The following is a 27,859-nucleotide window of genomic DNA, read 5'->3' on the forward strand; positions in this document are numbered from 1 at the left end:
TATCTGTACAACAACCAAATAACTGCAATACAACAAGGAACATTTCAAGACCTTCCAGCGCTGGACCGTCTGTATGTATACATTGTTTTTATATTTTATCATAAAGAAATATAAATATAACCAAACTCAATCATTGATAGACTAGGTTCACTATCAATGTTAACGATATATGGAGTTTTTAAGAAGACGAGTGTAACAGTGATAGGCTGACAAAGAATATGGGATACGGAAGTTATCATCATTCATTATTCCAAATTTGCCACGCGATTTGCATTAATGACATAGTAAATAAACACATCACATACACCAGGATTTAATCTGTGTACGCCAGACGCTCATTTTGAGAAAAAAACACATCATTGACACTCGAAACAAAAATGTTAAAAAGGCCAAATGAAGTATGAAGTTGAAGAACTCTGAGGACCCAAATTTTCGAAAGGGGTGACAAATAAAGCTGAGGTAATCTATTCCTTTAGTAAAAAATCTTTAGTTTTTCGAAAAATTAAAGGTTTTGTAAACAGTCACATTATAATGATAACCATATCATCAATAGTGAATGTCAACACAGAAGTGTTGACTACTAGGCTGATGATAACCTCAGGGAGGAAACCTCAATCAATAGTTGGATCGACCAAGTAGTAGAAAAAAAACTCATCATTGATACCAGGATAAAAAAAAACTTAAAGCTTAGCAAATAAACCAAACACATTACATATTGATCATTTACCTCAGGCAAAACTCCCATTCCTTGTTCGGTGTTTGGATATACTTTAGGTTATATCAGCTTGGCAACGTTTAAATTAGGTGTTTATTATTTCGACATATTTTGTTCGGGAAAATGATTGTAAATACATTGATTGTAGTAAAAGTTTTGGTATTTAACGCGGTTATTTGATTGCGTTCCATTTGTTTTTAATAAGTAGACGAGTGTAACAATGCTAGGTAGGCAATCTATAGCAGATATTTAAGTTGTAATCATTCATTGATAAGGATAACAAAAAACGCATTTACAATACGATACTAAATGGCGTGTTGTCGTGGCCAATTTTACGTATGTTGTCTTTTACACAATGATATATTGAGCTTTATAACTTTTTTGTGATTTGATCGTTACTGATGAGTCTTTTGTACACGGAACGCGCGTCTGGCGTACACAAACTTAATCTATGATGACTTTATATTAAACAAGTTGTTAAACCAATTTGAAATTGAAAAATTGAAGAAGGATCATACAGTTCCTTAGAAAACAATTTGTCAATGTAGATTTGCTGATCATCTGTAAACCGCTGTTACCTATATTTAAGGTTTTTGATCGACTAAGTTCAAATTCACACCAATATCATCATATAATATTAGTCAAAACTAGATAATAATTTACATATTAGTGATAATAAACAATTTCCTTAGTGTAAAATATATGAAACATTACCATTATTTCGTTTCAGGTATTTGTACAGCAATCAAATAACTTCAATACAGGAAGGAGCATTTCAAGACCTACCAGCGCTAACCTCTCTGTATGTATACATTTTTACAATATTTGATCAAGAGGAAAATGAAAACTTAATCTAAACAAAAGCAGTGTCATACTTGGTTTAATTTTATCCATGATTACAGTATATGGAGTTCTGTCGTCCTCAAACGTAACGGTTGATGCCCAAGTTAGTTAGACTGTGTAGCATATATTAATAAGCGAGAATTTCAAACCAAATTCAAATATCAAACCGAAGAAACAAAAATATGACACATGCTGGTAAATTTGAGATTGTCCATAGCATTCATAGGTCGTCGAAAAAACGACAAAACCATGGCAAAATGAGAAGCAACTGTCTACAAACCATGACATAGTATAAAGACACATCACAGACACCTGAATTAAGATTTTGTACGCCAGACGCGCGTTTTGTCCCAAAAAATACATTAGACACTCGAATTAAAAATGTTAAAAAGGCTAAATGAAGTAAGAAGTTGAAGAACACTGACGACCAAAATTTCCGAAAATGATGCCAAATAAAGCTAAGGTAATCTATTCCTTTGGTAGAAAATCCTTAGTTTTTCGAAAAAATTAAAGGTTTTGTAAACAGTCAACTTATAATTATGACCATATCAACAACAGTGAATGTCAACACAGAAGTGCTGACTACTAGGCTGATGATACCCTAGGAGTGAAACTTCCATCAGTAGTGTCAACGACCAAGTTGTATTAAAAAAAAACTTTAGTCTGAGCAAAATTACCCATACAAAAAAAAGTCAATCATCTACCTCATGCAGATATCCCATTTCCTGTTCAGTTTTGAGATATACTTAAGGCTATATTAGTTTGGCAATGTTTAAATTATGTGTTTATTATTTTCACATATTTTGTTCTGGTAAACGACTGTAAATAAATTAATTGTCGTGAGACTTATCTGGCGGAGTAAAATCATGGTTTAATGCTATTACTCTGTAAATTGTTCAATACGTATTTGGTATAACAAGCGCTTATTTGCTTTCATCTTATTAGTTTTAATTAGGTAAAAAAGTGTTACAATACTAAGTAGACAGAACATAGTGAATACCGAAGTAATAACTATTAATTGATACGGATAAAAAAATGCATTTGCCATACGTTACCAAATTACGTGCAGTCGTAGCCAATTTTACGTTTGTTGTCTTTTACTCAATACGGTATTGAACTTTTTTGATTCGAACGTTACTGATAAACCTTTTTCACACGAAACCGCGTCAGCCGTCCAAGATTTTAATCCTGGTATATATGACGAGTTGCTTTAAAAAATTGAAAAATGATCATATAGTTCATTAGAAAATAATCTGTCAATGTGGTCTGTTTGAATATCTGTAAACTGTTGTTGCCTATATTGAAAATTGTTAACTGACTGGCGTCATTGTCACATAAATATCAATAAACAATATTTCCCAAACTAGTTAAATCTTCATATATCAGAAACACAAAATCAATATACAATTTTCTTAGTGTAAAAGTAATATATGAGCTGCGTTGGATAGAAATCGACCCTATGTAAATGAATATAAATACCTTTGTTAACTAATTTCGGGTTGAACAAATTTCTATACAAAGTCTGTAACTGTTTTGTACTACTGAGTTGATATAATAAACAAAACACACCACAATTCATTTTTTTATTTCGTATTTGAATGTTCCAAGAACGACCAAATCTTATACATGTACATGTATACATGCACTTGCATAAGGTCAATTTCTATCTGACACCGCTCATATATTAAACAGTACCGGTTTTTTTTCAGATACCTGGACAACAATCAAATAACTACAATACAACAAGGAACATTTCAAGACTTACCATCGCTTGACCGTCTGTATGTATTTTTAGTAGCAACAAACAAAAAAACTATATCAATTGGACATGCTTTGATACTATATCTGCCCTTGAATTTTTACTTGATAACATTTTTGGAGATTCCGTATATCGTCAAGTTATCGGAATTCCAATGGGGACTAACTGTGCACCACTTATTGCAGACCTGTTCTTGTATTGTTATGAGTTACAATTTATGACTAGAATCAGCAAAGGCCCATCGAAACAACATCTGATACAAAAATTTAACAATACTTTTAGATATTTGGATGATATATTGGCTCTCAATAATGACGACTTCAGTATGTATACAATAGAAATTGATCCTGTTTAACTTACTTTAAATAAAGTTAATACTAACAATGACCACTGTCCTTTTCTCGATCTTGATATCTATATCATTAACGGGAAGCTTAATACAAAAATTTATGATAAAAGAGATGATTTTTCATTTCCTGTCGTTAATTATCCATTTTTTGATGGTGACGTTCCCTTGTCACCATCTTATGGTATTTATATATCTCAACTTCGATTCGCTCGTGTATGGAACAACGTATTAGATTTTAGCGAGAGAAATTTATGTATTACTGAAACATTATTACACCAGGGTTTTCGATATCATAAACTAGTCAAAACATTTACTAAATTTTATCATCGGTATAAGGACAACATTCGTAAATATAACTCAACATGCAGACATCTTATACGTTCGGGTATTTCACATCCAATCGTTTATGGTAATATTCTTTACAAAGCACAAAAATGTCAGTATTCACCTCAAAAGCTGCTAACAAAACCTTTAAACAGACTTATTAAGAAAGGATATAGTTACGATACTGTTGTCAGGTCATTAAAGATTGCATATTTTGGCTTTAATATTAATTCACTTATAGGGTCTTTGCATCGGAATTAAACACATTCGTGGGATACGGAGTTTATAATCATTCATTGATAAGATTAATAAAAAGAATTGCCACACGATTTACAATCATGACATAGTAAACAAACAAATCACAAACATCAGGATTTAAAATGTGTACGCTAGACGCGCGTTTCGTCTAAAATGTCTAAAAACACATCAGTGACATTCGAAACAAAAATGTTAAAAAGGCCAAATTTTCGAAAGGGATGCCAAATGATGCTGAGGTAATCTATTCCTTGGGTAGAAAATCTTAGTATCTCGAAAAGTTAAAGGTCTTGTAAACAGTTGATTTATTATTATGACCATAGCAACTATAGTGCATGTCAACACAGAAATGCTGACTACTACACACCCCCATAAATGAAACCTCAATCAGTAGTGTCATCGACCAAGGGGTGATAAATAAACTCATCATTGATACCAGGATAAAAAAAAACTTAAGTCTGAGCAAACTAACCCATACAAAAACTTGTTGATCATCTACCTCATGCAGAGCTCCCATTTCTTGTCTGGCGCACACAATTTTAATATATGATGATTTTATATTAAACAACTTATTAAACAAACTTTGCTTTGAAAAATAGAAGATGATCATATATTTCATTACAAAACAATATGTTAAAGTAGCTTGTTTAAATATATGTTAACTGATGTTGCCTCTATTTAAAGTTGTTGATCAACTGGCGTCATGGTCACACCAATATCATTCTATAATACTAATAAAAACTAGATAAATATTCACAAATCAATAATAATAAACAATTTCCTTTCTGTAAAATATATGAAACATTACCCCTATTTTGTTTCGGGTATTTGAACGGCAATCAAATAACTACAATACAGCAAGGAGCATTTCAAGACCTTCCAGCAGTTACCCTTCTGTGTGTATACATTTTTACAATATTTGATCAAGAAGAAAATGAAAACTAAAAATAAACTAAAACAGTGTCAGACTAGGTTTACTATTATCAATGATAACGATATATGGAGTTCTGCTGTCCTCAAACGTAACGGTTGTTGCTCCAGTTGGTTCGACTGTGTAGCTATATTAATAAGCGAGAATGTCAAAACAAATTTAAAATCTCACACGGAAGGAACGAAAATATGAAACATGCTGGTAAACTTGAGATTGTCCATAGCTCGTCGAAAAAAACGACTAAACCATTGAAAAAACGAAAAGTTACTGTCTACAAAACATGACATAGTATCTAAACATATCACAGACACCAGGATTACAATTTTGTACGCCAGACGCGCGTTTTGTCGAAAAACAAAACACATTTGACACTCGAATTAAAAATGTTAAAAAGGCTAAATACAGTACGAGGTTGAAAGAACGCTGACAACCAAGATTTCCGAAAGGGATCCCAAATTAAACTAAGGTATTCTATTTTTTGGGTATAAAATCCTTAGCTTTTTCGAAAATTAAAAGTGTTATAAACAGTAAATTTATAATTATGATTACATCAACAATAATGCATGTCAACACAGATGTGCTGACTACTATGCTGATGATTAACCCGCAAGGAAACCTCCATCAGTAGTGTCATCGACCAAGTGGTAGTAAAAAAAAACTTAAGTCTGAGCAAAATGAACCAAACAAAAAACATGTTGATTATCTACCTCATGCAAAGCTTTCGTTCCTTGTCTTCTTTTGGGATATACTTTAGGTTATATCAGCTTGGCAACGTTTAAACTAGGTGTTTATTATTTTCATATATTTTGTTCGGGAAAATTGATGTAAATAAATTAATTGTCGTAAGGCTAATTTGGCGGAGTAAAATCATGGTTTAGTGCAATTGCTTGGTAAATTGTTTAATACGGGTTTGGTATTAATAACGCTAATTTGATTGCATTCCATGAGTATTTAATAAGTAGAAGAGTGTAACAATACTAGGAAGATAAAACATAGTGAATACCGAATTAATAATTATTCATTGATACGGATAAAAAAAGGCACTTGCCATACGTTACCAAATAACGTGTTGTCGTAGCCAATTTTACGTCTGTTGCCTTTTACTCAATAATGAATTGAACTTTTTTTATTCAAGCATTGCTGATGAGTCTTTTGCAGATGAAAAACGCGTCTGACGTCCAAGATTTGAATCCTAATAGCTATGCCGAGTTTTTATTAAACAACTTATTATAAACACTTCGCTTTTAAATATTGAAGAATGATCATATAGTTCATAAGAAATAAATCTGTCACTGAGGTCTGTTTGAACATCTGTAAACTGTTGTTGCCTTTATTGAAAATAGTTAACTGACTGGCGTTATTGGCACATCAATATAAATAAACAATATTTATCAAAACTAGATAAATCTTCATATATCAGAAACGCAAAATCAATATACAATTTTCTTAGTGTAAAAGTAATATATGAGCTGCGTTGGATAGAAATCGACCATATGTATATGAATATAAATACCTTTGTTAACTAGTTTCGTGTTCAACAAATTTCTATGCAAAGTCTGTAATTGTTTTGTATTGAGTTGATATAAGAAACAAAACAGACCACAATTCATCTTTTATTTCGTATTTGAATTATCTAAAAGCAATCACAGTCTTATGCATGTACATGTAAACGTGCACTTGCAGAAGATCAATTTCTATCAGACACCGCTCATATATAAAACAGTACCAGGGTTTTGTTTTCAGATATATGTACAATAATCAAATAACTACAATACAACAAGGAACATTTCAAGACCTTCCAGCGCTAGACCGTCTGTATGTATACATTGTTTTTATATTCTATCATGAAGAAAATTAGATATAAATCAAACTCAATCATTGATAGACTAGGTTTACTATCAATGTTTAAAATATATGGAGTTTTTAAGAAAACGGGTGTAAAAATGACAGGCTGACAAAGAATATGGGATACGGAAGTTATAATCATTCATTATTCATAATTTGCCACACGATTTGCATTCATGACATAGTAAATAAACACATCACATACACCAGGATTTAATCTGTGTACGCCAGACGCACGTTTTGAGAAAAAAACACATCATTGACACTCGAAACAAAAATGTTAAAAAGGCAAAATGAAGTATGAAGTTGAAGAACTCTGAGGACCCAAATTTTCGAAAAGGGTGACAAATAAAGCTGAGGTAATCTATTCCTTTAGTAGAAAATCTTTAGTTTTTCGAAAAATTAAAGGTTTTGTAAACAGTCACATTATAATGATAACCATATCATCAATAGTGAATGTCAACACAGAAGTGTTGACTACAAGGCTGATGATAACCTAAGGGAGGAAACCTCAATCAATAGTTGGATCGACCAAGTAGTAGAAAAAAAAACTCATCATTGATACCAGGATAAAAAGAACTTAAAGCTTAGCAAATAAACCAAACACAAAACATATTGATCACCTACCTCAGGCAGAAATCCCATTCCTTGTTCGGTTTTGGGATATACTTTAGGTTATAACAGCTTGGCAACGTTTAAATTAGGTGTTTATTATTTCGACATATTTTGTTCGGGAAAATGATTGTAAATACATTGATTGTAGTAAACGTTTTTTTTATTTGAAGCAGTAATTTGATTGCGTTCTATTAGTTTTATTAAGTAGACGAGTGTAACAATGCTATGTAGGCAATCTATAGCAGATATTTAAGTTGTAATCATTCATTGATAAGGATAAAAAAAAACGCATTTACCTTACGATACTAAATGGCGTGTTGTCGTGGCCAATTTTACGTTTGTTGTCTTTTACACAATGATATATTGAGCTTGATAACTTTTTTGTGATTTGATCGTTACTGATGAGTCTTTTGTACACGGAACGCACGTCTGGCGTACACAAACTTAATCTATGATGACTTTGTATTAAACAAGTTATTAAACCAATTTAATTTGAAAAATTGAAGAAGGATCATACAGTTCCTTAGAAAACAATTTGTCAATGTAGATTTGTTGATCATCTGTAAACCGCTGTTACCTATATTTAAGGTTTGTGATCGACTAGGTTCAAATTCACACCAATATGATCATATAATATTAATCAAAACTAGATAATAATTCACATATCAGTGATAATAAACAATTTCCTTAGTGTAAAATATATGAAACATTACCATTATTTCGTTTCAGGTATTTGTACAGCAATCAGATAACTTCAATACAGGAAGGAGCATTTCAAGACCTACCAGCGCTAACCTCTCTGTATGTATACATTTTTACAATATTTGATCAAGAGGAAAATGAAAACTTAATCTAAACAAAATCAGTGTCAAACTTAATTTACTATTATCCATTATTACAGTATATGGAGTTCTGTCGTCCTCAAACGTAACGGTTGTTGCCCAAATTGGTTAGACTGTGTAGCATATATTAATAAGCGAGAATTTCAAACCAAATTCAAATCTCAAACCGAAGAAACAAAAATATGACACATGCTGGTAAATTTGAGATTGTCCATAGCATTCATAGGTCGTCGAAAAAATGACATACCATGGCAAAAACGAGAAGCAACTGTCTACAAACCATGACATAGTATAAAGACACATCACAGACACCAGAATTAAAATTTTGTACGCCAGACTCGCGTTTTGTACCCAAAAAACATACATTAGACACTCGAATTAACAATGTTAAAAAGGCTAAATGAAGTAAGAAGTTGAAGAACACTGACGACCAAAAATTCCGAAAATGATGCTAAATAAAGCTAAGGTAATATTTTCCTTTGGTAGAAAATCCTTAGTTTTTTCGAAAAAATTAAAGGTTTTGTAAACAGTCAATTTATAATTATGACCATATCACATTCGTTCAGGTCAACATAGAAGTGCTGACTACTAGGCTGATGATCTCCTCAGGGAAAAAACCCCAATAAGTGGTGTCATCGACCAAGTGGTCGGGAAAAAACTAATCATTGACGCCAGGTTAAAAAAAACTTAAATCTGAGCAATATAAATCAAACACAAAACATGTTGATCATCTACGTCATACAGAGCTTTCATTCCTTGTCCGGTTTTGGTATATACTTTAGGTTATATCAGCTTAGCAACGTTTAAATTATGTGTTGATTTTTTTCACATATTTTGTTCTGAAAAATGACTGGAAATACATTGATTGTCGTAAACGGTTTGGTATTTAAAACGCTAATCGGGTTGTATTTCATTAGTTTTTTAATAAGAAGACGAGTGTAATAAAGCTAGGTAGACAATCTATAGCAGATACTAAAGTTATTTTCCATTAATGATAAGGATAAACAAGGCATTTACCATACGATACCAAATAACGTTTTGTCGTGGCCAATTGTACGTTTGTTGCCTTTTACACAATAATATACTGAGCTTAATAACTTTTTGTGATTCGAGCGTTACCGATGAGACTTCTGTACACGGACTGCGGGTCTGGCGCACACAATTTTAATCTATGATGATTTTATATTAAACAACTTCTTAAACAAACTTTGCTTTGAAAAATTGAAGAAAGATCATATAGTTCATTACAAACCAATCTGTCAATGTAGCTTGTTTGAACATATGTTAACTGATTTTGCCTCTATTTAAAGTTGTTGATCAACTGGCGTCATGGTCACAACAATATCATTATATAATACTAATCAAAACTAGATAAATATTCACATATCAATGATAATAAACAATTTCCTTTCTGTAAAATATATGAAACATTACCCCTATTTTGTTTCGAGTATTTGAACGACAATCAAATATCTACAATACAGCAAAGAGCATTTCAAGACCCACCAGCAATTACCCTTCTGTGTGTATACATTTTTACAATATTTTATCAAGAAGAAAATGAAAACTTAAACTAAACTGAAGCAGTGTCAGACTAGGTTTACTAGTATAAATGATAACGATATATGGAGTTCTGCTGTCCTCAAACGTAACGGTTGTTGCTCCAGTTGGTTCGACTGTGTAGCTTATATTAATAAGCGAGAATGTCAAAACAAATTTCAAATCTCACACGGAAGAAACGAAAATATGACACATGCTATTTAACTTGAGATTGGCCATAGGTCGTCGAAAAAACGACAAAACCATTGAAAGAACGAAAAGTTACTGTCTACAAAAATGACATAGTATATAAACATATCACAGACACCAGGATTACAATTTTGTACGCCAGACGCGCGTTTTGTCAAAAAAACAAAACACATTTGACACTCGAATTAAAAATGGTAAAAAGGCTAAATACAGTACGAGGTTGAAAAACGCTGACAACCAAGATTTCCGAAAGGGATCCCAAATAAAACTAAGGTATTCTATTTTTTGGGTATAAAATCCTTAGCTTTTTTCGAAAATTAAAAGTGTTATAAACAGTTAATTTATAAATATGATTATATCAACAATAATGCATGTCAACACAGATGTGCTGACTACTAAGCTGATGATTAACCCGGAAGGACACCTCCATCAGTAGTGTCATCGACCAAGTGGTAGTAAAAAAAACTTAAGTCTGAGCAAAATGAAACAAACAAAAACATGTTGATTATCTACCTCATGCAAAGCTCTCATTCCGTGTCTTCTTTTGGGATATACTTTAGGTTATATCAGCTTGGCAACGTTTAAACTAGGTGTTTATTATTTTCATATATTTTGTTCGGGAAAATTAATGTAAATAAATTAATTGTCGTAAGGCTAATTTGGCGGAGTAAAATCATGGTTTAGTGCAATTGCTTGGTAAATTGTTTAATACGGGTTTGGTATTAATAACGCTAATTTGATTGCATTCCATGAGGTTTAAATAAGTAGAAGAGTGTAACAATACTAGGTCGATAAAACATAGTGAATACCGAATTAATAATTATTCATTGATACGGATAAAAAAGTCAGTTGCCATACGTTACCAAATAACGTGTTGTCGTAGCCAATTTTACGTTTGTTGCCTTTTACTCAATAATGAATTGAACTTTTTTTATTCAAGCATTGCTGATGAGTCTTTTGCAGATGAAAAACGCGTCTGACGTCCAAGATTTGAATCTTAATATCTATGACGAGTTTATATTAAACAACTTATTATAAACACTTTGCTTTTAAATATTGAAGAATGATCATATAGTTCATTAGAAAATAATCTGTCAATGAGGTCTGTTTGAACATCTGTAAACTGTTGTTGCCTATATTGAAAATAGTTAACTGACTGGCGTTATTGGCACATCAATATAAATAAACAATATTTATAAAAACTAGATAAATCTTCATATATCAGAAACACAAAATCAATATACAATTTTCTTTTTGTAAAAGTAATATATGAACTACGTTGCATACAAATCGACCCTATGTACATAAATATAAATACCTTTGTTAACTAGTTTCGGGTTCAACAAATTTCTATGCAAAGTGTGTAATTGTTTTGTATTGAGTTGATTTAAGAAACAAAACAGACCACAATTCATCTTTTATTTCGTATTTGAATGTTCTAAAAGCAATCAAAGTCTTATGCATGTACATGTCAACGTGCACTTGCAGAAGATCAATTTCTATCAGACACCGCTCATATATAAAACAGTACTAGAGTTTTTTTTTCAGATATCTGTACAATAATCAAATAACTACAATACAACAAGGAACATTTCAAGACCTTCCAGCGCTAGACCGTCTGTATGTATACATTGTTTTTATATTCTATCATGAAGAAAATTAGATTTAAATCTAAACTCAATCATTGGTAGACTAGGTTTACTATCAATGTTTAAAATATATAGAGTTTTTAAGAAAACGAGTGTTAAAATGACAGGCTGACAAAGAATATGGGATACGGAAGTTATAATCATTCATTATTCAAAATTTGCCACACGATTTGCATTCATGACATAGTAAATAAACACATCACATACACAAGGATTTAATCTGTGTACGCCAGACGCACGTTTTGTGAAAAAAACACATCAGTGACACTCGAAACAAAAATGTTAAAAGACCAAATGAAATATAAAGTTGAAGAACTCTGAGGACCCAAATTTTCGAAAGAGATGAAAAATAAAGCTGAGGTAATCTATTCCTTTAGTAGAAAATCCTTAGTTTTTCGACAAATTGAAGGTTTTCTAAACAGTCACATTATAATGATAACCATATCATCAATAGTGCATGTCAACACAGTAGTCCTGACTACTAGGCTGATGATAACCTTAGGGAGGAAACCTCAATCAATAGTTGGATCGACCAAGTGGAAGAAAAACAAAATACATTGATACCAGGATAAAACAAAACTTAAAGCTTAGCAAATTAACCAAACACAAAACATATTGATCATCTACCTCAGGCAGAAATCCCATTCCTTGTTCGGTTTTGGGATATACTTTATGTTATATCAGCTTGGTGACGTTTTAATTAGGTGTTTATTATTTCGACATATTTTGTTCGGGAAAATGATTAAAAATTCATTGATTGTAGTAAACGTTTTGGTATTTAAAGCGGTTATTTGATTGCGTTCCATTATAATTTAATAAGTAGACGAGTGTAACAATGCTAGGTGGGCAATTTATAGCAGATATTTAAGTTGTAATCATTCATTGATAAGGATAAAAAAAATGCATTTACCATACGATACTATATGGCGTGTTGTCGTAGCCAATTTTACGTTTGTTGTCTTTTACAGAATGATATATTGAGCTTTATAACTCTTTTGTTATTTGATCGTTACTGATGAGTCTTCTGTACACGGAACGTCTGGCGTACACAAATTTAATCTATGATGACTTTATATTAAACAAGCTATTTAACAAATTTGCTTTGAAAAATTGAAGAAGGATCATATAGTTCCTTAGAAAACAATTTGTCAATGTAGATTTTTTTATCATCTGTAAACCGCTGTTACCTATATTTCAGGTTTTTGATCGACTAGGTTCAAATTCACACCAATATCATCATATAATATTAATCAAAACTAGATAATAATTCACATATCAGTGATAATGAACAATTTCCTTAGTGTAAAATATATGAAACATTACCTTTATTTCGTTTCAGGGATTTGTACAGCAATCTAATAACTTCAATACAGGAAGGAACATTTCAAGACCTACCAGCGCTAACCTCTCTGTATGTATACATTTTTACAATATTTTATCAAGAGAAAAAGGAAAACGTAACCTAAACAAAAGCAATGTCATACTTGGTTTACTATTATCTATGATTATAGTATATGGAGTTTTTTCGTCCTCAAACGTAACGGTTGTTGCCCAAGTTGGTTAGACTGTGTAGCATATATTAATAAGTGAGAATTTCAAACCAAATTCAAATCTCAAACCGAAGAAACAAAAATATGACACATGCTGGTAAATTTGAGATTGTCCATAGCATTCATAGGTCGTAAAAAAAAACCCGACAAAACCATGACAAAAACGAGAAGCAACTGTCTACAAACCATGACATAGTATAAAGACACATCACAGACACCAGAATTAAAATTTTGTACGCGTTTTGTCCCCCCAAAAAAATACATTAGACACTCGAATTAAAAATGTTAAAAAGGCTAAATGAAGTAAGAAGTTGAAGAACACTGACGACCAAAAATTCCGAAAATGATGCCAAATAAAGCTAATTAGGTACTCTATTCCTTTGGTAGAAAATCCTTAGTTTTTCGAAAAAAATAAAGGTTTTGTAAACAGTCAATTTATAATTGAGACCATATCAACAATCGTTCATGTCAACATAGAAGTGCTGACTTCTAGGCTGATGATTTCCTCAGGAGGAAAACCCCAATAAGAGGTGTCATCGACCAAGTGGTTGGAAAAAACTAATCATTGATGCCAGGATAAAAAAATCTTAAATCTGAGCAATATAATTCGAACACAAAACATGTTGGTCATCTACCTCATACAGAGCTTTCATTCCTTGTCCGGTTTTGGGATATACTTTAGGTTATATCAGCTTAGCAACGTTTATATTAAGTGTTTATTATTTTCACATATTTTGTTCTGGAAAATGACTGGAAATACATTGATTGTCGTAAACGGTTAGGTATTTAAAACGCTAATGGGGTTGTATTCCATTAGTTTTTAATAAGAAGACGAGTGTAATAAAGCTAGATAGACAATCTATAGTAGATAATAAAGTTATATGCCATTACTAATAAGGATAAAAAAGGCATTTAACATTGGACTGCGCGTCTGGCGCACACAATTTTAATCTATGATGATTTTATACTAAACAACGTATTAAACAAACTTTGCTTTGAAAAATTGAAAAAAGATCATATAGTTCATTACAAAACAATCTGTCAATGTAGCTTGTTTTAACATATGTTAACTGATGTTGCCTCTATTTAAAGTTGTTGATCAACTGGAGTCATGGTCAAACCAATATCATTATATAATACTAATCAAAACTAGATAAATATTCACATATCAATGATAATAAACAATTTCCTTTCTGTAAAATATATGAAACATTACCCCTATTTTGTTTCGGGTATTTGAACGGCAATCAAATAACTACAATACAGCAAGGAGCATTTCAAGACCTACCAGCAGTTACCCTTCTGTGTGTATACATTTTTACAATATTTTATCAAGAAGAAAATGAAAACTAAAACTAAACTGAAGCAGTGTCAGGCTAGGTTTACTATTATCAATGAAAACGATATATGGAGTTCTACTGTCCTCAAACGTAACGATTGTTGCTCCAGTTGGTTCAACTGTGTAGCTTATATTAATAAGCGAGAATGTCAAAACAAATTTCAAATCTCATACGGAAGAAACGAAAATATGACACATGCTGGTAAATTTGAGATTGTCCATAGCATTCATAGGTCTTCGAAAAATTAATTTATTTTCGTATACTTTGTTTGGGAAAATTAATGGAAATAAATACATTGTCGTAAGGCTAATTTGGCGGAGTAAAATCACGGTTTAGTGCAATTGCTCGGTAAATTGTTTAATACGGGTTTGGAATTAATAACGCTAATCTAATTGCATTCCATGAGGTTTTAATAAGTAGAAGAGTGTAACAATACTATGTCGATAAAACATAGTGAATACCGAATTAATAATCATTCATATGGATAAAAAAATGCACTTGCCAAACGTTACCAAATAACGTGTTGTCGTAGCCAATTTTACGTTTGTTGCCTTTTACTCAATAATGAATTGAACGTTTTTTTATTCAAGCGTTGCTGATAAGTCTTTTGCAGATGAAAAACGCGTCTGGCGAGTTGCCTTTTACTCAATAATGAATTGAACTTTTTTTGTTCAAGCGTTGCTGATGAGTCTTATACAGATAAAAACGCGTCTGGCGTCTAAGATTTGAATCCTGGTATCTATGACGAGTTTATATTAAACACCTTTATAAAAACACTTTGCTTTTAAATATTGAAGAAGGATCATATAGTTCCTTAGAAAACAATTTGTCAATGTAGATTTTTTTATCATCTGTAAACCGCTGTTACCTATATTTCAGGTTCTTGATCGACTAGGTTCAAATTCACACCAATATCATCATATAATATTAATCAAAACTAGATAATAATTCACATATCAGTGATAATGAACAATTTCCTTAGTGTAAAATATATGAAACATTACCTTTATTTCGTTTCAGGGATTTGTACAGCAATCTAATAACTTCAATACAGGAAGGAACATTTCAAGACCTACCAGCGCTAACCTCTCTGTATGTATACATTTTTACAATATTTTATCAAGAGAAAAAGGAAAACGTAACCTAAACAAAAGCAATGTCATACTTGGTTTACTTTTATCTATGATTACAGTATATGGAGTTTTTTCGTCCTCAAACGTAACGGTTGTTGCCCAAGTTGGTTAGACTGTGTAGCATATATTAATAAGCGAGAATTTCAAACCAAATTCAAATCTCAAACCGAAGAAACAAAAATATGACACATGCTGGTAAATTTGAGATTGTCCATAGCATTCATAGGTCGTAAAAAAAAACGACAAAACCATGACAAAAACGAGAAGCAACTGTCTACAAACCATGACATAGTATAAAGACACATCACAGACACCAGAATTAAAATTTTGTACGCGTTTTGTCCCCCCAAAAAAATACATTAGACACTCGAATTAAAAATGTTAAAAAGGCTAAATGAAGTAAGAAGTTGAAGAACACTGACGACCAAAAATTCCGAAAATGATGCCAAATAAAGCTAATTAGGTACTCTATTCCTTTGGTAGAAAATCCTTAGTTTTTCGAAAAAAATAAAGGTTTTGTAAACAGTCAATTTATAATCGAGACCATATCAACAATCGTTCATGTCAACATAGAAGTGCTGACTTCTAGGCTGATGATTTCCTCAGGAGGAAAACCCCAATAAGAGGTGTCATCGACCAAGTGGTTGGAAAAAACTAATCATTGATGCCAGGATAAAAAAAAATCTTAAATCTGAGCAATATAATTCGAACACAAAACATGTTGGTCATCTACCTCATACAGAGCTTTCATTCCTTGTCCGGTTTTGGGATATACTTTAGGTTATATCAGCTTAGCAACGTTTATATTAAGTGTTTATTATTTTCACATATTTTGTTCTGGAAAATGACTGGAAATACATTGATTGTCGTAAACGGTTAGGTATTTAAAACGCTAATGGGGTTGTATTCCATTAGTTTTTAATAAGAAGACGAGTGTAATAAAGCTAGATAGACAATCTATAGTAGATAATAAAGTTATATGCCATTACTAATAAGGATAAAAAAGGCATTTAACATTGGACTGCGCGTCTGGCGCACACAATTTTAATCTATGATGATTTTATACTAAACAACGTATTAAACAAACTTTGCTTTGAAAAATTGAAAAAAGATCATATAGTTCATTACAAAACAATCTGTCGATGTAGCTTGTTTTAACATATGTTAACTGGTGTTGCCTCTATTTAAAGTTGTTGATCAACTGGAGTCATGGTCAAACCAATATCATTATATAATACTAATCAAAACTAGATAAATATTCACATATCAATGATAATAAACAATTTCCTTTCTGTAAAATATATGAAACATTACCCCTATTTTGTTTCGGGTATTTGAACGGCAATCAAATAACTACAATACAGCAAGGAGCATTTCAAGACCTACCAGCAGTTACCCTTCTGTGTGTATACATTTTTACAATATTTTATCAAGAAGAAAATGAAAACTAAAACTAAACTGAAGCAGTGTCAGGCTAGGTTTACTATTATCAATGAAAACGATATATGGAGTTCTACTGTCATCAAACGTAACGGTTGTTGCTCCAGTTGGTTCAACTGTGTAGCTTATATTAATAAGCGAGAATGTCAAAACAAATTTCAAATCTCATACGGAAGAAACGAAAATATGACACATGCTGGTAAATTTGAGATTGTCCATAGCATTCATAGGTCTTCGAAAAATTTATTTATTTTCGTATACTTTGTTTGGGAAAATTAATGGAAATAAATACATTGTCGTAAGGCTAATTTGGCGGAGTAAAATCACGGTTTAGTGCAATTGCTCGGTAAATTGTTTAATACGGGTTTGAAATTAATAACGCTAATCTAATTGCATTCCATGACGTTTTAATAAGTAGAAGAGTGTAACAATACTATGTCGATAAAACATAGTGAATACCGAATTAATAATCATGCATATGGATAAAAAAAATGCACTTGCCAAACGTTACCAAATAACGTGTTGTCGTAGCCAATTTTACGTTTGTTGCCTTTTACTCAATAATGAATTGAACGTTTTTTTATTCAAGCGTTGCTGATGAGTCTTTTGCAGATGAAAAACGCGTCTGGCAAGTTGCCTTTTACTCAATAATGAATTGAACTTTTTTTGTTCAAGCGTTGCTGATGAGTCTTATACAGTTAAAAAACGCGTCTGGCGTCTAAGATTTGAATCCTGGTATCTATGACGAGTTTATATTAAACACCTTTATAAAAACACTTTGCTTTTAAATATTGAAGAATGATCATAAAGTCCATTAGAAAATAACCTGTCATTGGGTCCTTTTTGAACATCTGTAAACTGCTGTTGCCTATATTGAAAATTGTTAACTGACTGGTGTCATTGTCGCATCGATATAAATATACAATATTTATCAAAACTAGATAAATCTTCGTATATCAAATACAATATAAAATTTTCTTAAAAGTAATACATAAGCTGCGTTGGATAGAAATCGACCATATGCAAATTAATATAAATATCTTTGTTAACTTATTTCGGGTTGACCAAATCTCTATGCAAAGTTGTAACTGTTTGGTGTTGAGTTGATATAAGAAACAAAACACACCACAATTCATCTTTTATTTCGTATTTGAATGTTCCAGAAATGATAAAAATCTTATACATGTACATGTACATGTAAACCTGCACTTGCATAAGGTAAATTTCTATCCAACACCGCTCATATATTAGCCAATTTTACGTTTGTTGCTTTTTACTCAATAAGGTATTGAACTTTTTTGATTCGAATTTGTACAGCAATCAAATAACTACAAAACAGTAGGAGCAATTCAAAACCTACCAGCGCTAAACCGTCAGTATGTATACATTTTTACAATATTGATCAAGACGAAAATGAAAACTGAATCTAAACTAAAGCAGTATCAGACTAGGTTTACTATTATCAATGATTACGATTTATGGAGTTCTGCCGTCCCCAAACGTAACGGTTGTTACCCCATTTTGTTAGACTGTGTAGCATGTAAAATACATGCAGTCCCTTCCATCTATAACAGCTGACTCTCATGAAATAAGATTAAACAAATGGTTGCGGTATAACGCAAAGGTTTGCTTTTTTTCGCAATGGTTTGAGTTATGTTTGCGTTATTTCGCAAAGGTTCGTTAGGTTCCAAAGTTTTGCGTTTTAACGCAAACATATGAAGAAACATGAAAAAAAAGTTTTTGTGGCGCTAATACGCTTCCGTACAAACGCCAGATTTTTGAATTCCTTAAGAGCTTAATATCCAGAACATAAACCAATTAACAGCTTATTGATACATGTACATCATTCAATCAAACACTTGTTTATATATCTTTACAGCACGAAATTACTTACTTTTGAATTTACATGCACAAGATACCCCCCCCCCCCCCCCGCCTTTTTTTAATAAATACAAGGCAATGTGAAATTTTAAAAAATGAAGTATTTGTGTTTAGTTTTTAACAGTGTATTTTCATATTAAAGCATATATCTAAGATAAGTAAGATAAATATGAATAAGAAATACTGATTTTTAAGAATAAACATATTTTCAGAAATATTTTTATTGTGTACTGGAATGAAACTTTTGATATTGAATGCAATATTCCCGTATCAAGTGCAAACTTTAAAATTTATTCTCTAAACAATGATTCCAAAATTCAACATGAGTTTCAAAAAAAATAAAGTAATTAAAAATTTATAAACAAAAGAAAAAATAATCTGATATTGTCAATATATTCTGTTTTACAATTCAATATTTGTCTAGCCTGCTTTTAAAGTCGCCAAAGCTAGACATAGCAATTATTTTCTCTCGTCCCGTAAAAAATTAGATTCATTCTTTGGTTATTTTTTTTTAAGTGTAAACATCAATAAGTTTCTTAAATCGTCATGAAATTTTGCTTAAATGACAGACGCTTCCTCTTTACATTGACAGCTTTCAGAGATTTTTTTCTTTTTTCAAAACTTTACACATTTATTAACTAAGTTTTTTATGCACTAACATTGTTTATGAAACTTTGAATTTATTGAAATAATAAAGGTTTTTTATACCAAGAATAGATAACCTTAACTGTATTTGACAAAACCGTTTGGAATTTTGGACCCCACCTCCTCAACCTCGTACTTAATTTGGCCTTTTGACTTATTTGATTTGAGCATAACTGATGAGTCTTTTGTAGACGAAACCCGCGTCTGGCGTAAACAATCTTAAGCCTATTATCTATGATATGTTTATTTGAATAAAATCTGATGGTTTAGTGTTTTTACATTAATAACTTTGTAGCTGCATCATAGAATGATATATTGATTGATTGGTGTTTAACGCCACTTTCAGCACCATCGTGCTATTTCATGGTAGTCAGTTTTAATTTTTGGAGGAAGACGGAGTGCCCGGAGAGAACCACTGACTTTTGGTGAAAAAACTGACAATCCTAGTCAATTATGATCAGAGTCGAGCGCACCTGCCAAGTGCGGGTTCCGAGCTCACAACCTCAGTGTTGACAGGCTAGTGATACAGTAGTTCGACTACTTAGACAACTTGGCCACCGAGGCCCTTAGAATGATATAAGTAGCTTCTACAAGATCAAGAGTAAAACATCAAAATAGCTCTTTCATTTTTTTTTTACTTACTGATAAAAAGCATTTGTGAAGTTAATATTTAGATATAGTCTTGGGTTAAAGTTTTAAGACATCAATAACTTTTTAGATTTTTTTAGAACACGGACAGAAGTTTCTTCTTGATCAAAAACATATCAACTGAGGAAAAAACTTTCCTGTATTTTATTGATGATTATAATTATTTTTGTTCAATAAACATTTAGGTACAACCTAGTGTTACAGTTACTAGTAATAAATCCAAACCTTCAAGGAATTTGATGAAACTTTGAAAAAAGATTCCTCATATTCGATAAATACCTGACATGTAGAATAAACAATTCTTCCGTAATATACAAACAATACTTTTTTTGGCAGTCAACATCTAGGTATACTCTGTTGTGAAAGAATTTAAATAACTTTGTCAAACCTTCATGGAGTTTTACAAAACTTAGACAGAAGCTTCTCCGTAATCAAGAGAAAGAACCCCGAGCAAATTTTGATTTATTTCTAAAATGAAAATGTAAAAAAAATATCTCCCAATAATTCAAATTCAAGAATTAAACAGGGTCATATGCAGATGTGGATTTAGGGGTGTCGACTCTGCCTCACAGAGCAACATACATGGTTAATTGCATTAACTCTCAACAAACCCCACTCCTAACGTGCCTTGTTTCGGTTATGGTCATGTAGACCTAGGCCTATCCTCATCAGGTATCCCTAGCCTATATGTTTCCTTTCTTGTAATATGTAGAATAGTTTCAATTTGATTTCTCTTATGGGGATATTAGAGATATAGATATAGAATCAACCAATCAGCATACGAGGTCTTGTAATCACGTGGAGGCAATTAGATAGAAATATTTGACTGATAAAATACACATACTTATCTATCACACAGTGCAGGATCTATTTTAACGCTATAACATAGAAAGTAAAGGACTATTTTGTCTTGTTTTTGTAAAGAAAAAGTAATAGTCATCTCTCAAATAGAAATTGATAATACATACAAGTTATTCTCAAATAGAATAACAACATATAATAATCTCTCAAATAGAGACTGCTATTAATAGAATAGCAAAAATAAAGTAATCTCTCAAATAGAGACTGCTTTAATAGAATAGCAAAAATAAAGTAATCTCTCAAATAGAGACTGCTTTGATAGAATAGCAAAAATGAAGTAATCTCTCAAATAGAGACTGCTTTAATAACTAATTTGTACTCAAATAGGATATCAAAAAAAGATATTTAATCTCTCAAATAGAGTATTAAAAGCAATGAGCAAACGTTTTACATACAAAAGACATAAAAATCTAAAAGAGTATTTAACGAATTCAAATAAAAAAAAAATCATATAAACAGACGGAATCAAACATAAGATAAAAAAATAGAAGAAGAAAAAAGATAAAAAACGATTGTATAAACAGGTGTCGTATCCCCATAAGAGAAATCAAATTGAAACTATTCTGCATATTACAAGAAAGGAAACATATAGGCTAGGGATACCTGATGAGGATAGGCCTAGGTCTACATGACCATAACCGAAACACCTTTTTTAGTATTAGAAACCCAGAACTGATCTGGTTTCCTATTCTAAAAATACACACACAATAATTTTACTACAAACATGCAAGTGTGAATTTCTAGAAAAATATGAAAATAAATGCAGAAGAATGTATTCCATAACCAGAAATATTTATCATACACTGAGTTTACCAGCTCTAAATTACTCTAATGCACATAGAAAATGGAATTAATTACGAAGGATTATAATAAGATATACTGGATTGGTCCTGGACCCGATTGATTTTGATATCATTTTGTTATTTTAAAACACACATATTGATGATATCAAATTGATTAGGTCGTTGTTGTTGTTGAGAATTTTAGGTTATTTGTTGTAATGAACTGTCGCACACATTCGTAATGACCGTTACTTTTAATATAAGGTGCTGATAGGTGTGAAAAAGTATCGAATGCAACGTAGAGTGAAAGGAAATCCTAAAACGTTTTTGGACGCAAATTTTTTTTTTCTTTTTTCGACTTAAATATTGCATTTTTAGGAGTATTTGAAAATTGCACGTTTGAATAATTGCGGCTTGACTAGTTAGTTTTTTGTCCTATCTGTTAACACATTCAACAGGTTTCCAATGTAATATTAACTATTTGAAAATTGACATCAATATATAACGATGAAGTGCTGATGATGCTCGAGTCGAAAAATAAAAGTAAAACTGAAATAAAATAATGATATAAATTTTGAAAAGATTTTCATAATAGCAAATAAGCTACAGAAACACAAGAATAATGAAAAAAGTATATATTTGTAAACCAAAAGTACTTCTACAAAATATATTTGGTACGCATGAAATTTGTCAGTTTGTAAAACCCTCTTCGATCTTAATCATATAAGTTGCTGTTCATGAACATTATCAAACATGTCAAACGTTGGTATTAATCTCTAACGGGAGAAAAGTAAATTTTGCATACGTCTCTTGCAAATATAATCACTGATATAAGTTTTTCAGATTAATTGTCATTCTTGCGTATATTATTGCAATGAAACTGTCATAAACAAAACCTTTTCAAGGTACATCTGTTCGTATTTATGGTGACAAATGTAATGAAAAATTACCTTTCAAAATCATTATTTTGTGGCAGAGACCTGTCAAATAATTATTTAACCATGCTTGAAGAAAATGTATTCCAAAACCTGACGGCGCTTCAAACCTTGTAAGTAAATGTATATTATATCTCATTTCTCCGTTTAGTAATATATGATGTCCAATTACAGTAAATGTTTATGAAAAACTATTTTTTAAGTTTTTTCCTTCTTGATTTTGAAAAGCGTTCTGTAATTTTTCAAGTAAGCATGCATTTTGTATTACTATATTGTTCATCATACATGCACATGTCAGACATGATTCTACTAAATTTAAAACAAATAAATCTGACGATGTAAATCATTAATGGATTGATTGATTGTAAGTGCTTAACTTCTATTTCAACATTATTGACTACTGCATAGAAGTCAGTTGTTTTACACAGTTTGGAGAAGCTGGAATACCTGGAGAGAAGACCTTAGTGAATCACAATTATAAAACCCATTTAACAGTTGAAAATTAACCGTTTTATACGTTCACTTTCTGTATTGTCTCCAAATTTGAGGGTAAACAAAATGAAAAGAAACTTATTATAAGATAATGTCCTAAATATTTAGAGAAAAGAGGCGCGATTTCTCGAAATAAGAATATATTGCATATTGATGTTAATAGAATTATCTGGGTAAGTATCGTAGCATTCTTAATTCAATGTATGAATCTGTATGCTGATTTTTCGGAAATAGCAAAAATTAATCTCGCGATTTAAAATATAAAACAACACACAACAGTTAAGTAAAGCGTATTTTCAATTAAGTAACTGTCTTCCATCACCATTTGAAATATCAATTAAGTCGATAAAAGTGTTTTTATGTTGAAAAGAGTTAAAAGGCTGAAAGAGATCCTTTATTTTTAATATTCAACTCTGTTGAATCAAAACTTTAGTGTTTATATAAATATCATTATTTCAAATAATATTTGGTATGTAGTTTATAGATAATCAAGCAAAAAAAGGTGCACATAATGAAGATATTGATTTGTCAGTTGTTTAATTGTTTTATATTGTTTTAAAATTGCTTCCTTTTAAAAGCACATTCGAAACCTTCGATGTACAATGAGATCACATGTTTCTGATCCTTTCCGACGTCCAAGGTTTAGGATGCTTTATCTTCCCTTTACGAAAAATATGTTGTTTTTTTCTAACAAACAAAGTGTTTAGAAAAATTGTTTTATATGCGGAAACTATTATTTGGAATGTTTCAGCAACGAACTTGGAATGTCAGTAAAACTGGAAATCTCAGTATATCATTCTCGAAAGAGCCGATTTCAGAAAATCAAATATCTGTCCTTCTCTCCTTTGATATTAACATGAAAAAGAATGATGAAAATATCCTATTTTTATCCGGGATAACTACCACTCACACAAATTCTTCTAAAGAACGATATATAGCCGTGTCGTTGAGCTGTTTGACTCAACATCTTTCTAAAGTTCTTGTTCTCACTGCTATTCAATCAGATGGATCAAAAATATTCAGATTAAGTATATTCAACTAGCGGTCATTCAATGTTCTTTATTTGTCTTTGTAAATTATTAACATTTGCTGTTTATTCCATTTTTGAGAATATCCTTTTGGGGTGGCTCGGTACTCATACATCCAAGCCATTGTGTTATGGTGCTTTGGTCATTTTTTGCATTCCTGTCTTTCATTTTTGCTTACGTGGTTTGTCTATAAGCTATTTTGTTTCTCTTTGTTGTCATAATTGTTTGTTTGTATAGTGATTAAGATTATAACACAATGATTGATTGATTGATAATCCTATTCACAAACTATGACGCAGGGAAAATGTTGATGCTCCGTGAATGCTGTGAAAAGAATGAATTCAAAGTTTAAATGTATTGTTTCTTTTTTAAGGGATTTATCTGACAATCCACTGAAATGTGTCAACTGTGAATTGTTACAACTCAAGTTATTTCTACAAAATCAGACTCTTGGTAATGCAGGCGCAATGTGTAATGGAACAAGTATAATGGTAGTTGACTTTAATTTCACAGATTGCACAGGTACGATATTACAAATACATTATAATTTGAAAAAGAAACAGTGAACAATGTTGTTATATAAAAATCTCTGCTAATCTCAACATGTTAGTATTTCAGAATATGCAAGGCAAAAATGTAAAAAGAAGTAAAAGCTTTTGTATGTTTCAATGATTAGAATTAAAATGATCAAAACAGATTCTAGAGGACATTACATGTTTATTGAACCTGTATTTACCATGTGGATTGTTTGTTTTAGTTAGCGCATTTCACATTTTTGGTACCAAGTCAGTGATCATGTGACGACAAATACCTTACATGTAACATGTTATTTGGTTAGCGGTGGCGATGTAACACACAGACCATAAGTAATAAGTAGAAGGAATTTTTAAATTTAAAATAAAAATTCAAGAGCACAACTGAAAAGTATTTAGCGTAAAAGTAAAAACACTACAACAATATTATTATTATTATTATTATTATTATTATTATTATTATTATTACTATTACTGCTAGTCTATTATGAATATACAATAAGTACTATTTTATCATTATGATACAATGTTTAAAAAACATTATCAAAATATGAATTGAGGTGAACACATTACTTAAGGGAAATAATTATATCAAAAACAGCAATAAATTGTTTACAAAGGGTGGGCAAATAGAAAATAAGACATAAATGATATTACGTAGAAGAAATAACATGTTAAATAAGATACAAAGTTAGGGATATGACAGTTGTTATACAATCGTTTGATGTGTTTGAGCTTTTGGTGTTGCCATTTGATTTGGGACTTTCCGTTTTGAATTTCCCTCGGAGTTCAGTTTTTATGTTATGTTACATTATACTAATTGAAACTGTCCTTATTAACTAGTTAGAAATTCATACTTATTAAACCATGTTAGAATGTTATATGTTATTTGTATCAATTTTAGTATACTATTTTAATATACAGATAGAGGGTGTTTCTCAGCTACAATATCGTCCAAGGGCGACAGCCCTGAAATGAGATGTGACCGAGAAACATCCTCGAGTATGAAAGACCATTAATAATCTGTTTATCGCTATTTTGCCTATGATGTCATTGATAGTTACATTGACAATGTCACGAGCGCCCTTAGTTTCTGAAGATAATTTTTCCATCTCAAGCGAGTAGCCTGATATGGAAAATAGCAATAAAGTGTACAGTAGATGCATGCTCGATATTTTGATATCCTTTGTAAAGAACGAAAACAGAGATGTCTACATAAGTCACATAAAGTTTAATAGGTGTATAACGTGGGTAAACATCTCCTGCTGTAGATCAACCAAACAGCTGTTTTATATATTTTTGTTTTAAGTAAACTACCCTTTATCGATATTCCAATAAAATATTGTATCTTATTTTTGATTAGAAGACCATGTAACTTGTGAATCGGTTTAGGAATATTCTATGTTGTCGCAGAAAGAACCTTTAAGATTAAATGTCAAATCATGAACTCAAAATGTTTTAAGTTATGTAAACTAATGTTTAGGTTGCCTGGACGACTAAATTTCTGTTGTTGTTATTATCATTTAGCTCATCCTTTATTCATCAGTTTTAGTAGTCAACAGTCATATTCGTACGACAACGCGAATTACTTATCGGTTATGATTTGTTTACCTTTGATAGTTGTTGTGCTCTTTGCTACTATTAACACTTAAAGATAAATGGGGGAAATGTTAGACTGCTACGGTTTGAAGAGTCACATGCCCTGATTGATACAGATAGCAAGAAAATTAAACAATTATGATGTTCGTCTGTTTTATACTTTTAAGGATGTTCGCTACTCTGTTTCAAAATAACAAGCTTTTTTAAAAGACTGTTATAAATTGATAGTATATAAATAAAGAAACTAAAAAGGTAGAAAAAAATGACGGATCCATGTGCTTGTTTTCGAGATATAAGCCATTGAAAATTTGGCGAGAAACACTTCTCTCTAGATATTTCATACATTTAACATTAGCACCTTTTTTTCTTTCAAAAACAATAAAAAAAATAACAAGGTTTTTATGAGATTTTCAAAGATTACATTTTAAACTATATGTAATCAAATTATGGAAAGAAAAGTAGGGGTTAGTAGGCAAAATTTTTAAAGACACTACATGGATAAAACCAGAGGATTCTGAATATTTGGCAAAAATTCAAAAGCAAGAGGAGTGAACAACCTTAAGAATAAGTTGGAATACCTACAATATACATTTACTTTCAATGCATAAATGTTTAACCAAATGGCAAGTCATTCTGTTTTCTCAAATTATTAGCACATAATTATTGGACGAAGCGGAAGTCATTTATCAAATTTTGCACTCAAAAGTCCAACCTATATTTATATTTCTTTTAGATGTGTTCATTTAATTTATTCCTACTATAATAAATAATAACCACTGTATAAAATGGTTGAATTTGATTAGACTTAACGTTTTTTTCTAAATATTGCTTAGTATGGACACTAAATGAAAGTTTCTACTCGTACGAAGTCTTTTTTGTACAATATCAAAATGTATATTTGAAAATTTGGCTTCATTTATTAATACGTTTTATTATATATTGAGTAAAAATTAATCAAGCTATCAATTTTCCTAACTTTTACAGCACGCGAAAGTGCTGACGTCATAACAACAACGGAAACAACGACTGACGCTCTAGCATCAACCTCCAATACTGTTCAAACTACAGTAATTACAACACAAGATGATCAATTAACATCAACAGTTACTTTGGTTA

At 31.2% G+C, this 27,859-nt stretch overlaps 1 long non-coding RNA gene across 2 annotated transcripts; it reads left to right on the top strand.

The window, feature by feature from the left end:
* On the top strand, positions 1-27,859 carry LOC127700096 (uncharacterized). Of its 2 annotated transcripts, none has more exons than XR_007981428.1 (7): positions 1-71; positions 8,366-8,437; positions 11,776-11,847; positions 13,216-13,287; positions 23,133-23,204; positions 24,985-25,133; positions 27,728-27,859. It is a non-coding gene; the product is annotated as an uncharacterized LOC127700096 (long non-coding RNA). The 2 variants fall into 2 exon arrangements; XR_007981427.1 differs by lacking the exon at positions 13,216-13,287 and adding an exon at positions 15,787-15,858.

This window comes from Mytilus californianus, unplaced genomic scaffold, assembly GCF_021869535.1.
Source record: "Mytilus californianus isolate M0D057914Y unplaced genomic scaffold, xbMytCali1.0.p SCAF_48, whole genome shotgun sequence".
NCBI lineage: Eukaryota > Metazoa > Mollusca > Bivalvia > Mytilida > Mytilidae > Mytilus > Mytilus californianus.